This window comes from Myotis brandtii, unplaced genomic scaffold (assembly GCF_000412655.1).
Source record: "Myotis brandtii unplaced genomic scaffold, ASM41265v1 scaffold266, whole genome shotgun sequence".
Lineage (NCBI taxonomy): Eukaryota > Metazoa > Chordata > Mammalia > Chiroptera > Vespertilionidae > Myotis > Myotis brandtii.
Window position 1 is genome coordinate 2,366,721 of NW_005360124.1, and position 7,272 is coordinate 2,373,992.

Here is a 7,272-nt window from a genome sequence, read left to right on the forward strand (position 1 = left end):
CCCGCCGGGCATCGCGCTCCCTCCCCGGGATCCTGGCGCTCGGAAATTTCTAGAGCGACGACCTCAACTCGCCGTTTTCTGCCTTTCAGGTTTTGAAGCCGCTTCTTCGCTTGAGTTGGGTCTCGCCCAGCCCTGTCTCTTTCTACGTACTTTGTGCGGAGAAGTTTGGGAGCCCCGGCCCGTGGCCCGCGGTGAATTTGGCTTCATTCATGAGCGAGGTACCTCGTGAGTTACTCTCGGGGAGAGCGCGCCGCCTCCTCGCCGCTCGCTGTGGGAGAGCGCAGGAGCGGGCTGTGGGGTTGTTACACATTTATTATTATTATTATTATTATTATTATTATTTCGCAGTTATTGTTTGGAACCAGCATTCTCTCAGGATTTTGTGAAATGGCTAGAATTTAGGGTGCTTAGTAGATATTGAACAGGAGTGACAAAATGGGCCTATTGAATTGCCTTCTCTTTCCAGCTTCTTTTAGATTTTTTAATTTTTTAGTTAGATTTTACAATTGAGTAGGTGCTATGGCTTCCATTGGAAGCACTAATTTCTCTTGTACTGAAAAGCCAGTGAAAAATTTTCTCTGCCGGTCAGTATTGTCTGTTTAGGTAGTAACTACGTTTGTGATTTTTAACCTGAGTCGTCAGTTTAATAAGTTTGACTTGCAGCTCTAAGAATATTGGAGAAACTTTATGGTAAATTAAGGTATTAAACAATCTTTAAACTTTGGAAGTATAGGGTGTGTTTTTTCCCCCCCTCAATAGGTTTATAATACCGTAGTTGGTATTAATCAAATCCTAATCAATGGAAGATATTCTTACTTGTCATAAATGGTTACAACAGACTTATTTATAAGATACCAAACAGTGGCTTCACTCGATAGACTAAAAGCGAGAACCTGCAAGTTGACCAAAAGAACACTGAGGCAAATGAAAATACATGTGCTTTATCGATGGGAGAATCCCTTAGGTCCTCAGTATCTGTTTGTACTTTTTAAAGCATATTTTTAAAAAATATATTTTACTGATTTTTTTACAGAGAGGAAGGGAGAGGGATAGAGAGTTAGGAACATCGATGAGAGAGAAACATCGATCAGCCGCCTCCTGCACACTCCCTACTGGGGATGTGCCCGCAACCAAGGTACATGCCCTTGACCGGAATCGAACCGGGGACCCTTCAGTCCGCAGGCCAAGGCTCTATCCACTGAGCCAAACCGGTTAGGGCTGTTTGTACTTTTTGCTTAGATTTTTCAGCCCACAGAAATTAGGTGCTGTGGATTGGAAAGGGGAGGCAGCATTTATGAAGAAAATATAGAACTTAAGGCAAACTCATAACGTTTACATGGTTTGTTTACACCAATTGTGTTGGGAGCAAAGTGTTGGTACACATTTGGCACTTGTTGGTTGTGAATCTTAATTTACAAGAAGCTAAAGTGCAAGATATTGTTCAGTTGTGTTATTTGAGGAACAGAACATGAAATAATACAAATTTTAAATTTCACCAGGTGTTAAATCATTGATGCCCAATCCCATTTCATTTTGTGATGTTTTTTAAAAATGTAAGTTATAGTTCAATGAGGCCACACCAATCAGACTAACTGGTTGATAGTGTTCATGGAAGATGATTGTCATTTATTTTATAAAAATGAATAAATATGATTATCCTTGACTGAGGGTTTTGCACATATGTCGGTTTTGAAGGGCCCTAATTGAGGTATGACCACAGCTATTGTCCATCTTGTCCCTAGAGAGGTCATAGTGAGGGATGAGGTCATAGTGGCAGTGGTCTTCAGAACCTCAGCAGAGACCAGCTGTACCAATCATTTTGAGATCCTGCTGCTTGCAGTTTAGGCTATTCATTTTTTAGAAATAGTTTATTTTAAGCACCTCATATATCCTAATTCTTTTTAATCAACACTTTAAAACCAGTTTTGTTTTCCTAAACAAATAAGTGTCTTAAACAAAATTAGTTGTGGTGATGATAAGTTGGTAGATTGGCACTTAAATTGAAACAACTTTGAACTGCTAATAATCTTAAATTCACATTTGCATTATGGAATTGGGGATTATCTATAGAGCATTTTGCATTTTCTTTTCCTATCCATTCTACTTTAGAACACATCTTTCAATGCATATGTAGCCTTGTATTGGGGGAATGTAAGTTTTGGGTCTTCTTTAAGAAGAAGGAAAAAGATAAAAAAATGTGAACAATAAAATGGCAATAAATACATATCTATCAACAATTGAATCTAAAAATCAAAATAAACAAACAAGGAATCTAATGAACAAAATAAACTGATGATAAATAGAACCAGAGGCATGGAAACATGGAACAGACTTATGAATCTCAGAGAGAAGAGAGGAGGTGGGGTGGGAAGAGATTAACCAAAGAATTTATACGTATATATACATTACCTATGGACACAGATCAAGTAGGTGGTGAAGGCCTGTGGGGGGGGAGGACTAGGTAGAGAGGGGCAATAGGGGGAAAAAAGGGGGTATCTGTAATATCTGCAACAATAAAGATTTGAAGAAAAAAAAAAGAAAACAAATTCAAATTTAATAAATTGATTTTTTGTGTGCTAGGTCCTGTGGTTTTTGTTAGGATGTTGAAATCAGGGTTGTAGGGGGCTAGGCACAACAATAAGCATAATCTTTAAAAAATTTTAATATATTTTTATTTATATCAGAGAAGAAGGGAGAGGGAGAGAAAGATGGAAACATCAGTGATGAGAATCATTGATGTGCTGCCTCCTGCACACCCCACATTTGGGGATATAGAGCCCACAACTTGGGCATGTGCCCTGACCAAGAACCAAACCATGACCTCCTGGTTCATAGGTCAATGCTCAGCCACTGAGCCATGCCAGCTGGCAAGCATAATTTTAATAAAAGTAAGCGTAAAATACAGAAATACTACAGAGGATGGGATGATTAATTTGAGGGGCCGGTCAAAGAAAATATAGAGATGCTAGCAACTGAGCAGATTTTGAACAATGAATACAAGTTTTAAGTGGAAGAGATGGAGAGCATTTTAGGCAAAAGGAATACCGTAAAGATACGAACAAGTAAAACTGAATATGTAACCAGGAAATTTTAGGTAGTTTTGCTGGAGCAAAATCTGAGGAAGGATAATTGTTATAAAAAGCCCTAACACATGCTATAATTACTAAGTTAAGTAATTGGTGTATTGAATATATATAAAATGGAGACTTCCCTATAATTTGATATTGCTGCTATGTCAAGTATAGTGGAATTAATAGTTTTTACTAATGGTAGTAATTAAGAAATTATTAAATATTTATATGTGATGAGCTACCTGCATATTTATAAACTTGTTTTTTGTGCATTTTGACCTGAACCATTTATTTTTTAATTTATCTTGTGAATTTTGTCTTCAACTGAATTAGCCTTTAAATTATTTTTATTTTATTCTTTAAAATATTTTTATTGATTTCAAAGAGGAAGGGAGAGGGGGAGAGAGAGAGAGAGAGAAAGAGAGAAAGAGAGAGAGAGAGAGAGAGAGAAACATCATGCCCTAGCTGGTTTGGCTCAGTGGATAGAGCATTGGACTGGGGACTGAAGGGTCCCTGGTTTGATTCAGGTCAAGGGCACATGCCTGGGTGCGGGCTGGATCCCCAGTTAGGGGTGGGCAGGAGGCAGCCAATCAATGATTCTCTTTCATTATTATTATTATTTTTTTTAAATAAATTTTATTGACTTTTTACAGAGAGAAAGGAGAGGGATAGAGAGCTAGAAACATCCATGAGAGAGAAACATCGATCAGCTGCCTCCTGCACACCTCCCACTGGGGATGTGCCCGCAACCAAGGAACATGCCCTTGACCGGAATTGAACCTGGGACCTTTCAGTCCGCAGGCCGACACTCTATCTACCGAGCCAAACCGGTTAGGGCTTTCTCTCATTATTGATGTTTCTATCTCTCTCTCCCTCTCCCTTCCTCTCTGAAATCAATAAAAATATATTAAAAAAAGAAAAACAGTGATGAGAGAATCATTGATTGGTTGCCTCCTGCACGCCCCCTACTGGGGATAGAGCCTGCAACCAGGCATGTGCCCTTGACCAGAATCAAACCTGGAACCCTTCAGTCCGCAGGTCAGTGCTCTATCCGCTGAGCCAAACTAGCTAGGGCAGCCTTTAAATTATTTTTAAAAGGAGACTAAAAGGGAAGAGGGGAAACATAAGAAATAATAAGTAGATTTCTGGACTAAAAATCTAATTTGTGTAGTATTTCAGTATTATGTAAATGTTTAATATATAGCACTAGCTACCACATCCAGAGACTGACCAATGTAGGTAGTTTAGGGGATCTCCACTATACTTCACTTTTTGCATTGTATACCTTAATTAAATCTATATCATTTAAATGTATATAAATGCAGAGATATTAAAAACTGTGAGAGAGAGAAAGGGAAAATAGTAGGGGAAGAGAAAGAGCTCTATTTGAATCTATTTATCCTATTGTCTCTTAAATAAGACCAGAGATGGAGGTCAAGAGTTTTAGGACACAAGATTGAAGGAATATTAACCCTAGCCATACCCTGAATTATATTTAAAAATCCTGATGTCATAGTCTGCCTATTTATTTCCTTTTCTCTTCAGTAGTTAAAAGAATGAATTCTTGGATTGATAATATATTTTTTGCAAATTTGGAAAAATTTGTTAATGAAGGTAATGTTCTCCAAAAACATGCAACATTAATCAGTCTTTGACAGTTGCTGTCTGTCATTTGTCCTCTGCCTCACTAACATTAAGGACCAAAGGCATCTCGTTGTCAGTTCTGACCTGCAGTTGCCCTTTCTAAGTTTGACACAGGGCAGAAAAATCAATATTACATTGATTACATCAGTTTACTTTTTTGAATTTGGGTATAAATGATCATTTTCCCTTTTCAAGATGAGATATTTTTCTTTTTAAAAAAATTTAAATTCTTTATTATTTAAAGTATAACCTGTGGGTTGCGACCCCTTTGGGGGTCGAACGACCCTCTCACAGGGGTCGCCTAAGACCATCGGAAAACACATATGTAATTACATATTGTTTTTGCGATTAATCACTATGCTTTAATTATATTCAATTTGTAACAATGAAAATACATCCTGTATATCAGATATTTACATTACGATTCATAGCAGTAGCAAAATTACAGTTATGAAGTAGCAATGAAAATAATTTTATGGTTGGGGGTCACCACAACATGAGGAACTGTATTAAAGGGTTACGGCATTAGGAAGGTTGAGAATCACTGTTCTAGCACATGCCCTCACTTCCCTACTGTCTGTGTGAGATATTTTTCTTATAGAAGAAATATGGTCATTAGAGAATACTTGGGGAAATAGTGAAAACTGTCAAAAGAAAAACAAGCATGAGTAGTCCCATGCATTTTCTTCGTTTTTGGTATGTAAATACATAATGCACATTTACAGATTAGGGATTATTTTTATGTTTTCATTCCCTTTTTAATTTAAAATTTAAATTTCTCCCTCTTTCACTTCTGAGGTACTGGTTAGTGTACCTTTTGACCTGGTATGTAGATTTCTCTAATGGCTATTGAGGTAGACAATGTGTTGGCTATATATCATGTGCAGCTTGTAGCACAGATGATTGAGTCCTTCCAGTTGACCCATCTCCTATTCTCTCAGCTGCTACCTAGAGCTGTTCTTTAATATTTACTGTTATCTAAAGTATAGTGCAAGTGGCTGCCACTATCTTTTTTGCACTCCTACTGCTGACCAAGCAAGGGATCATTATAGGTGAGCATTTCCCCCTTTTCATTTTACCCTTTCATAAACTAAGAGTATTTTATCAATTATCATTTTTTATTTTAAAAAATGTATCTCTATTGTTGAAAATATTATAGATGTTTTCTTTTTTTCTCTCGTTGACACCCCCCCCCCCCAGTCCTTCACCACACTAGTGTTTGTGTCCATGGGTTATGCATATATGCATATAAGTTCTTTGGTTAATCTCTTTTATTTTAATACGTGGATTGCTGAGGTAGTATAGCATAGGTAGCTGCTTCCTCAGGAAAATAATTATTTTGTCTTTTGAATATCATTCTTTTCTCAGTTTAACAGTATTCTAATGTTTTCTTTTCACTTTGTCTTTCTGTCTTTTATTATTATTTTTCATTCATTTTAACATTTATTGTTTGTCTACTGTATGCCTACTGTTTAAGACATGGACCCTACTGTGATTCTTGGGTTTTGAGTAGACTGATGTTTTCCTTCCGTAGTATATTAGGTATAATCATTAGGTCTTTGACCCTTTTCAGTGGCTCACTGCTCAACAATTACTTCTCAATGCCTAACAACTTTTTCCTTTCATTTCAAAGATTAAAGCCTTAGTTAGCTTTTAGAATGGTGTTGATTTAAATTTCGAAACATTTTTGCAGTGGAGTCAGACATGCTTAGCCAAATTTTTAAATAGTTTGTGCCAATTTTCCTTTGCCTCGTAGGACCTCAAGATATATTTCAATTAATTATAGTAAGAATACCAGTAGATGTTTATATTTGAGTGGTTCTGTACTGACTACTGTTCTGTTATTGTATGTAAAGTCCATTAACATATTTAATCTTAACTCAGTGAGCTGGGCATTCTTGTTTGTTTCACAGATGAGAAAACACTGATCAAGTAAGTGGTTCAGGGGCTCACAGTAAGCAGCAGGTTGAGTTTGCTCAGGTATTCTTGCTTCAGGTCAGCATTCTTGTCTAGTGCTTTTCTGCTGTTTGACTTCTGCATTACTAATGTAAAGGACCATAGGTATACCATTGTCCCCAAACTGGGAGATCTACAATGTCTACATAGAACTGGGTGGAGAATAAATGTGTTGCATTTTTTTACAGTATATGATTCGGATAGGTAAAACAAAGTATATTAGGAAAATACTAAATGTTGAATTTATTAAAAACTTCAGAATCATATCAGAGTTTTCAATGAGAAAATTGTACTTGCTTCCGTGAACGTAAGTTTTTAAGTAAAATTTATCCATGAAATAAGAATATGCAATTCCTGATCTAGACTTTTTAAAAAATCCTCACCTGAGGATATGTTTCTTGATTTTAAAGCGAGGAAGGGAAAGAGAGAGAGAGAGAGAGAGAGAGAGAGAGAGAAACACCGATTGGTTGCCTCTCGTAAGGGCCCCTACCAGGGGTTAAACCCACAACCTAGGTATGTGTCCTGACTGAGAATCAAACCTGAAACCTTTTTAAAAAATATATATGAATATGTGTGTGTGTGTGTGTGTGTGTGTGTGTGT

General features: G+C 37.0%; 1 protein-coding gene across 3 annotated transcripts in view; it reads left to right on the top strand.

The window, feature by feature from the left end:
• The first annotated feature begins 88 nt into the window (after window positions 1-88).
• Window positions 89-7,272, top strand: part of GKAP1 (G kinase anchoring protein 1) — a 65,463-nt gene continuing 58,279 nt past the window's right edge. For all 3 annotated transcript variants that reach the window (XR_001362518.1, XM_005868280.2, XM_005868281.2), the window contains exon 1: window positions 89-218. The gene's annotated coding sequence lies outside the window, so the exon portion shown is untranslated. The remainder of the gene's footprint in view (window positions 219-7,272) is intronic.